Raw genomic sequence first — 9,190 nt, 5'->3', positions numbered from 1 at the left:
GTTCCCTGAATCCGCTGGCGTATTAAACAGTGTCCCTCCTACTTCCTCAGAAGCGTCCTTGGTCTTCTTGGTCTTCTGCAACAAAACATTGATTGATTGCCTTTTGCACGCACCGGGAATTGAACCCTCAACCCTTCAGTCCAAGGGCCAATGCTCTAACCACTGAGAAAACCAACCAGGGTGAAACCTTTTAAATTTAACTGAGAATTGTTAAGTTTTTTTTTCCTACAATCTGCTGGGAGGACTTGATTTCTCCCTCCCTCCCATGCCAGACAACAATGACAATTGTGCGTTATTTTACTTGGCTGTTTCTCAACCTCTTAAGTATGAGCCATCCTCTGCCTCTAAATATGAGCCAACCACCGTTATGATCTGAAGAATTTGTTTTTAATATAAATTTCCAAGGAGGGAAGGAGATTGGTGAACCTTAAGGTTTTTATCCTCAGATCTAAGAACTGGTTTTCCCAAAGTTCAAAAAGAAAAAAGACCCTTCTAAAGGAAATCCATACTGCGACTCTGTATCCCCCCACCCCCACCCCGCCCCCGTCTACACAAAGAGGGGGATTCCAGAAAGAAGCTGCTGCCATGGGTGGAGGTTTCTTTCTGGATTAAACCTAACATTCAAGTTCATTTCTGGAAGTTGGAACTACTGAAGGAAGAAAACAAAACTGCCTGAAGCAAAGGCCCAAAAAGCAGTAAATAAAGAGGTTCTACTCTCCAGAGAGTACAGAATTTAAAAACAAAACTAATTTATATATATTTAAAAAAAAAAAAAAAAAAAAAACTTGGCAATTATTCTGGACAGGTAAAAAGCTAATTTTTGTGTGAACTCCATTCCAAATAGCAATGAGGTTGTGAATCTTGAGAACTGACGCAAAGCAGCTTCTACCCTCCGCCCCACTCATATTGGGATAGAAGCCAGAAGGAAGGAAATGATCATGGAGACTCATCTTGATGCAAAGGTGGGTGCCTTTATTGATAGAGACTGTGCCCTTCTTGCCGCCGAATGGCTTACTTTCTGACAGGACACATTTAGGATCATCATATGCTCAAATTTACTAGCAGGCATTATGCAGTACATCATTTCTGGCGATGAAAGCATGCCCGATTGATGTGCATACCAGGGCCCTATAAGTATGACTATTCCAATGTCGAGAGATGGTGTTTAAGTTCTAATAGTCTCCTTGTGAGCATTTATGAACATCATTTGTTTTTTAAGGAGACAGAGAAGAGTTAGTAAATTGGCAGATGTCAGACAGAAGGAGTTTTTATTTTACTCTCCACATCAAACAGCCTGCTTACTACAAATATCATCAAACAAACATTTCGGGATAGGAGACAGAAGAGTTGTGGCATAGTGGCCTTTGGGGTGCAGGGTATTTGGCTTTGCCTTTTTTCTTTTCACGTGGGCAATTCTCTCTTGGAGCCCCAGTATTTTTATCTGAAGATATGAATGAGAGCACCCACCTCACAGTGCTTGAGTTGGGCTCAAATAAAATATTTTGGGTTATGCTTTGTAAACAGTAAAGTACTAAGAAATGGGAGGGAGAGTTTGGGTTTTTATTTTCCTTTCAGCATTTTTTTGCCCCCAATAAAGAGGAATGTCCTCACCATCAAGTACCTCACACGTAGCAATTACCCTGTCAAATGAAAATCACTCACTAAATAGTCCTCTGAGTCCTGAGTCAGTTGATTTCTTGCTAGCAAAGGAGAATTGTTAAGTCAGAATTTGAGGTGGTTGTAATTGGGTTACAACTTAGAAAGGTGACTTTGCAACTATGTTAATTTGGGATTGCAATGATTGAGATACTTCATTCTGTCACCAGCAAAACCCATTAGCAAATTTCAACCCCCTTATGTGTTCTGCTTAGATATTTTTCAAGTAGTTTGACTGACAAATGCAAATGTGGTCCTTAGATAATTTGAATTTTCTGTTTTGTAGCTGTTCTTTCCAACTGGCTCCCCATCAATTGAGTTAGGACAGTGAACTTCACCCTTTCCATCTTTGACTCTAGCCTCCTATTCCCGATTGTTCCCACTGGACTGCATCTATTGGATTTTCTAGCTTTATTGAGGTTTTCCTCTTTGGTTACAGTAAATTAATGCAGAGTTTCTATCTCAGTTCTTTTTCAACTATCTTAGATAAACAAAATTTATTTTTCCAAAGGAGTGCAGTCATTTGCATAGTCATTCACACTTTAATATAATTGGATCCTTAACATCTCTTTAGTTCATTTGCATTCATAAGAGAATGCAAGGTTGAGGAAAATGCATAAAGGAAGAAAGACGAGGAGGGATATAATTTGCAAATTCAAATCAGCCAGATGTGGATGACAGTCTCCTGATTTTTAGTTCTCACTTAATCCTGTGCAGCTGGCACCACTGCTCTGAGACTTACAGACTTGATCAACTGCCTCCCCTCTGCTCTCTGCATGGCATTATGTTAAGTCTGGGGACAGGCTACACTGGGGGCTGCAGCAGCCACCTGGGGTGTGGCACCTGGCAAAATTATCCCTGTCCTGCCAGTTGCTCGCCCACTGGGTTCCCCTATGTCAATGGTGATGAGATGGCCATTCATTCTTTTCGAAAAATGTGATTATTTATTATGCTTTAGAATATTTTTTTCCCAAAAAAAATCATTTTAAAAATCAAAAGCCAACCCAGCCTGTGTGGCTCAGTGGTTGAACATCAACTTATGAATCAGGAGGTCACAGTTTAATTCCCGGTCAGGGCACATGCCTGTGTTTCAGGCTCGATCTCCAAAGAGAGGTGTACAGGAGGCAGCCAATCAATGATTCTTTCTCATCACTGATGTTTCTACCTCTCTCTCCCTCCCTTCCTCTCTGAAATAAAAATATATATATATATATATTTTAACAATAGGAAGTAAACAAAAAGCCATTTATATGTCTTATTTTGGGGGTTCAAAAATATGGCTGTCTCAAATACGCCGAGGTGCCAGGAAGAGGATCCCTACCCTGACAGCCTGGCCTTCCCGGCGTGCCCCCTGGCTGGGCAGTGAGAGCGAGAGAGCGCTCTGCGCTACAACAGAACTCTTCAAACTGATTCAAAATCATTTTACTGTGGTCGCAGGACTGGGCCTGAAGTCAGGGTATTAAGAGGGTCATTCAATTCCCTCACCTTAGGTCAGTGCCAAAATGTTCAGGAGAGGCCTCTTCAAGACTAATTCCCTTCATCTCAAGAACTCATGCTGTGGCCTCTGCTGTTTCTAAAGGTCTGAGTCTCATGGTCTAATGATTATCTTTGTGGGAGACATTATCTCCCGGTTAGAAATTTCAGCCTTCATTTCCCCTTCCTTAATCATAGCAGTCTATTCCATTTGAGGCTTTCTGCCTGCACCCAGTAAGTGAGGGTTCATTTTCCTGGGTCTTAGACAAGCCTCAGTCCCACTTTCTTTTTCCATTTACTGCTGTACCGGTTAATAATGCGGATGTTTTTCAATAGATGGAGTTACACATATGTTGATATATATGCAATTTGATATGTATGCTATTTTGTTGTATTGACAACAAGCTTCAAAACTTCATATGTCAAATTTGCTGAAGGTATTAACATCACAGATATTTTTACACTTAAAAATGTTGAATTTTGTGCCAAAAAAAAAAGAGCATTTGCGGGAAGTTTTAATTCATTACATTATTTTGAAGAAAAGTGCTGGAAAGTTATCATATACTTCAGGAAGCTTATGGTGAACATGCTCCATCTCAAGATACTTGTGAACGCTGATTTAAATGCTTTAAAAGTGATTATTTCGATGTGAAAGACAAAGAACGTCCAGGTCGACCGAAAAAGTTTGAAGACCAACAATTACAAGCATTATTGGATGAAGATGCAGGTCAAACTCAAAAACAACTTGCAGAAAGATTAAACGTTGTTGCTCAGCAAGCAATTTCTGATCATTTACAAGCAATGAGAAAGATTTTAAAGGAAGGAAATGGGTGCCACATCAACTGAACAAAAGACAAATGGAAAACCGAAAAAGTCATCCGAAAAATGTAGCTTCCACGGCACGAAAGAAAGTCTTTTTTGCATCGAATTGTGACTGGCGATGAAAAGTGGATTTATTTTGAGAATCCCAAAGCACAAAATCATGGATTGATCCAGGTCAACCATCAACATCGACTACAAGGCCAAATCGCTTGGGAAAGAAGACAATGCTCTGTGTTTGGTGGGATCAGGAAGGTATGGTATTATGAGCTTCTAAAACCAGGTGAAACGGTTAATACTGATTGATACTGACAACAAATAATCAAAATAAATCCACTTTTCATCGCCAACTACATTGACTAATGATCCCCTGCCCTGCCATCGACCAATCAATGGAGACCATGACCCTGAAAGAGCACACCTGGAAAGCTGATGAATATTCTATTGAGACCCTCCCCTGACCTCCCCTAAGATTTCCACCTGCAAGAGAGAGATAAATATGCTCAGGACAAAGGGCCTAGTGCGCACTCTCCCTCCAAGGAGCACACCCATGGCATTCCCTTCCCTCTCTTCTTCCCCCAAGGCACGGACCCCCTAACCTCTAAGGGACCCCATGAGGCTTGCAACCAGGGGAGCAATGGGCAGTGGCAGCTCGTCCCGAGCTAACCCCCTGACTTCTCCAAGGCCCCCTTTTCTCTGACTTCTCAGTGAGCCAGAGCAGCCCAGCCAAGGCTCTCCTGTTGCTTCTTCTATGCCCTTCCTTGTTTCACTGTTTTGCTGCCATCATGGACCCAATAACCTCTGGCTCAGTGCTGTGTAGCCCTTCCCTTTGGATATCCCCCTGCCCAACCCCTTTTCCTTAAATAAATTCAAGTTTTCTTGATTCACCATCTGAGGCCATTTAGCCTGCCCTCATACCACGGACTTGAACCTTTCAGCCACCACTGAACGTTCTGAGATGGACAGCTTCCCAAACCACTGTGAGTCTTTTCTGGAGATCTTTGGAACTGGAATTGAGAAGAGACTGTCTTTCTCTCCTGGTGGCAGCCTTGGGGAGGGAGGCTTGGGAGCTTTGGCAGCCAAGTTCCTGGCTGTGTGGACAAGGTCAGTGTGCAATGGCAGACGAGAGAGGAAGAGATGGCACCCTGGTAGCACAGGAGTCCTTGAATAAAGGTGTCCTCAGGTCCAGGTACATGTCTGCTCTTCCTGAAGGCTGACTATTCAACATGTGCTTCATGGCTTGACCTCCCCTCCTGATTCCAGGTGGGGTCTGTGCTTCAAACTGAGAGACACTAGCCAGCCAGTGTGGCTCAGTGGTTGAGTGTCAACCTATGAACCAGGAGGTCACGGTTTGATACCTGGTCAGGCACATGCCCGGGTTGCCGGCTCGATCCCCAGTGGGGGACATGCAGGAGGCAGCCAATCAGTGATTCTCTCCCATCATTGATGTTCCTATCTCCCTCTCCCTTCCTCCCTGAAATCAATAAAAATCTTTTTTTTTTTTAAAGAAAGAAAGCAAGCTGTGGGAGAACTGGAACTATTTGGAGGATATCACTTGGAACTTCCACAATTAGATCTACCCAGACCCAGAAACATCTACTCTTCTACGGTCCTCAGACAGATTTTGAATCCAGCTTATACTAGACTCAAAAGTGAGCCAAACAGGTTTTCTGCTTTTTCTAGTCTCCAAAACAACTTGCACAAAGCAAGGATTACACGTTCCTTGCGAGATTAAAATAATACATTTCACCCTGACCCATTTGGCTTAATGGACAGAGCATCGGCCTGCGGACTCAAGGGTCCCAGGTTCGATTCCAGTCAAGGGCATGTACCTTGGTTGCAGGCACATCCCCAGTAGGGGGTGTGCAGGAGGCAGCTGATCGATGTTTCTAACTCTCTATTCCTCTCCCTTCCTCTCTGTACAAAAAATCAATAAAATAAAAAAAAGAGAGATTGGAAAAGATACAAAGAAATACTTATAAAAAATAAAATAAATAAAAGAACACATTTCCAAAACCATCGGCCTGTGATGTTTGATGTGGATAGAAGATCTTTGAGATGCTCTTTCGCAAGCTACTAATACATCCGTTCAAGTTTCCTATTTCGTCTCAAGTGGATGTTTGCTTTTCATATTTTTATATTATTTTATTGCATTTAAATCTCTCTCATATCTAATTTCCTGCTTTTGACTTTGTCATTTGTTTATGTGCATGTTTCCTCTTGCTCAGTCTTTCTAGAAGTTTGTCTATCTAATTGATTATATTGGTGAAACATTGGTCATGCTAAAACACTTTTTGGTTTTGTTGTTATTATTTGCCATTTTACTGATTTTGTCTGTTTATTTATGACTTCCTTTTGCTTTATTTTTTCATGTTTCTCTGTGCTTTAGGTTGATTCCTGAGTTGAGTGATTACGACATTTGGTTTCGGTCTTTATTGTTTGATGATAAACGTATTTAAAGCTATAAATTCAAAGGCACACATTTTGACATATCGTCCACTTGGGAAGCATAAAACATTCTCTTTAGGCCTGATGAAATCTTTGTTTTTATGTCGATATCCTTTGCCTGTGAGATACCACTTCTCAGAATTTGTCCTACAGATATAATCGTACAAGAAGATAAAGCTACGCATACAAGCCATTTGTAATAACTCTTGTGTATAGTGATGGAAGTACCCTAAACGTCCATCAGTAAGGGAATTATATTCACGTCCTGTGGCTGCTGTAACAAATTACCACAAACTTGGTGGCTTAACATAGCACAGGTTTCTTCTTTCACGGTTCTGTTACCAGCATTCTGAAATCAATGCACTGGTCCAACATCCAAGTGTCAGCCGGGCCTCACCTCCTCTGGAGGCTCGAGAATAGAATCTGTCGCTCGTACCTTCCAGCTTCCAATGGCGCTGACGCTCCTTGGCTTGTATCCACAAGACTCTAATCTCTGCCTCTGTCTTCACATCACCTTCTCCTCTGAGTGCACCAAATCTCCACCCAGATCACCCAGGATAATCTCTCCATCTCAACATCCTTAACTGAGTCGCCTCTGCAAAGGCTATTTTTCAAATAACATTTACAGGTTCCAGGGATTAAAATGTGGACATTTGGGGGGGGAGGGGCATTATTCAGTCTACTGTAGAAATAATGAAATAAATCATGATATAATCCTACAAGGAAATATTTTGCCATCATGAAAAATAATGAAATGGAACTCTATATATTAATATGAAAACATGTCAAAGACATACTGTTAAGAGATTAAAAGTACATTGCAGAATAATAAGTATAGCCCTAGCCAGTTTATCTCAGTGGATAGAGCATCAGCCTGCAGACTTGAAGGGTCCTGGGTTCGATTCTGGTCAAGGGCACATGCCTGGGTTGTGGGCTTGATCCCCAGTAGGGGGCATGAAGGAGGCAGCTGATCAATGATTCTCACTCATCATTGATGTTTCTATCTCTCTCTCCCTCTCCTTTTCTCTCTGAAATCAATAGAAGTATATTTCAAAAAAATAAGTACAGCATTATCCTACACTAATTTACATAGATGATACATCTACTTACATGTGTTTAAAATATATATCTTAACAAACACACAAAAGTAGCAATAATTACCTCTGGGGAATGCAATTGGGGATGGGTCAGGAAGAAGAGAATCTACTTTTCCTTTACACTTTTCTATATTGTTTAGATTGGGGAGGGAGGGTGGGAATTGTGGACAAGTGTGTGATTTGTTTGTTTTTTACAATCACTTAAAGTGATTTTGTGATACAGTAAAATATTCCCTAGCCCTCCTGCCTACAGAGCCCTGGCACTGCCTTGCAGGGACTCTTTGCTTCCCAAGCAATCCTATTGTGCATGAGAAGCAGAACAAAACCCTTTTTCCAACACCCTGTGAGGCTCTGTAGTTGTCCTCTTTTGCCACCTGTTGTTGAACCTGCAGTGATAAGTCATAATGAATGGAGAAAGAGGCTGAGTCGGCTTTCATACTGAGCAAACACAGGAGCTATTCAATTAATAGGCACATAAACCTTCAAATCCATGCCCTCCTCAGGCTGGTCGCTCCACTCTCATCATTCCCATTCAACACAGTTCTGCAAGTGCTTGTCCGAGCAATGAGACAAGAAAAGGAAATACAAGATGTCCAAATCAGAAAGGAAGGAGTAAAATTATCTCTGTTCTAAAGTGACGTTATCTTATGTATTGGAAACCTTAAAGATTCCACACCAAAAACAAACTGTTAGAACTAATAAATGAATTGAATAAAGTTGTAGGATACAAAATTACTTGCATTTTTATACACTAACAACTATCCAAAAAAAGAAATTAAGAAAAAAATCCCATTTAAAATACTTGGGAATATACATAACCAAGAAAATAAAAGATTGGTCCATGGAAAACTATAAAACCCTGATGGAAGAAAATTTTAAAATCACAAATAAACGGAAAGAAATTCCATGCTCATGGCTTGGAAGGCTTAGTATTGTTTAAAATGTTCATACTTTCCAAAGTGGTCTATAGATTCAATGCTAACCCCAACAAAATCCCAATGACATTATTTTTACAGAAATAGAAAAAAAATTCTAAAATCCATATGGAACCCAAAAGACCCTGAAAGGCAACGCAATATGAAGAAAGAAGAACAACATGGGAAGCATCAGACTTTCTGATTTCAAAATATGTTACAAAGCTACGGAAATTAAAGCAGTGTGGTACTGGCATAAAAACAGACATATGGAACAGAAGAATAGAGAGCCCAGATATAAGCCCCTTCACGTACAGTGAACGGATCATCAACAAGGGTGCCATGAATACATGGGGGGAAAAGACCATCTCATAAACAAAGAGTGCTGGGAAAACTGGACAGCTACAGGCAGAGGAATGAAGTTGGACCTTTATGTTACACCATGCACAAAAATCAACTCAAAATTGATTAAACTTAAACATAAGATCTGAAACTGTAAAATTTCTAAAAGGAAAAGGGGGAGAACTTCTTGACATTGGTCTTGTCAATGACTTTTTAGATATGATAACAAAAGCGCAGGCAGCAAAAGCAAAAATAAACAAGTGGAACTACATCAAACTAATAAGCTTCTGCATGGCATAGAATACAATCAACAGAATGAAAAGCCAACCTACATAATGGGAGAAAATATTTGCAAACCATGTACCTGATAAGTGGTTAATATCCAAAATAGACAAGGAACTCATCATGGAACTCAATATCAAAAACACAAATAACCTAATT

The 9,190-nt window shown here is 40.7% G+C and overlaps 1 long non-coding RNA gene across 1 annotated transcript in view; it reads right to left on the bottom strand.

Moving 5' to 3' along the window:
• LOC307113720 overlaps window positions 1-9,190 on the bottom strand; it is a 38,639-nt gene continuing 29,449 nt past the window's right edge. The window contains exon 3 of the long non-coding RNA XR_013814885.1: window positions 1-75. This is a non-coding gene — a long non-coding RNA (uncharacterized lncRNA). The remainder of the gene's footprint in view (window positions 76-9,190) is intronic.

Source organism: Cnephaeus nilssonii (assembly GCF_951640355.1).
Source record: "Cnephaeus nilssonii genome assembly, chromosome: 17".
Classification (NCBI taxonomy): Eukaryota; Metazoa; Chordata; class Mammalia; order Chiroptera; family Vespertilionidae; genus Cnephaeus; species Cnephaeus nilssonii.
This window is presented reverse-complemented; position numbering and strand designations above follow the sequence as displayed.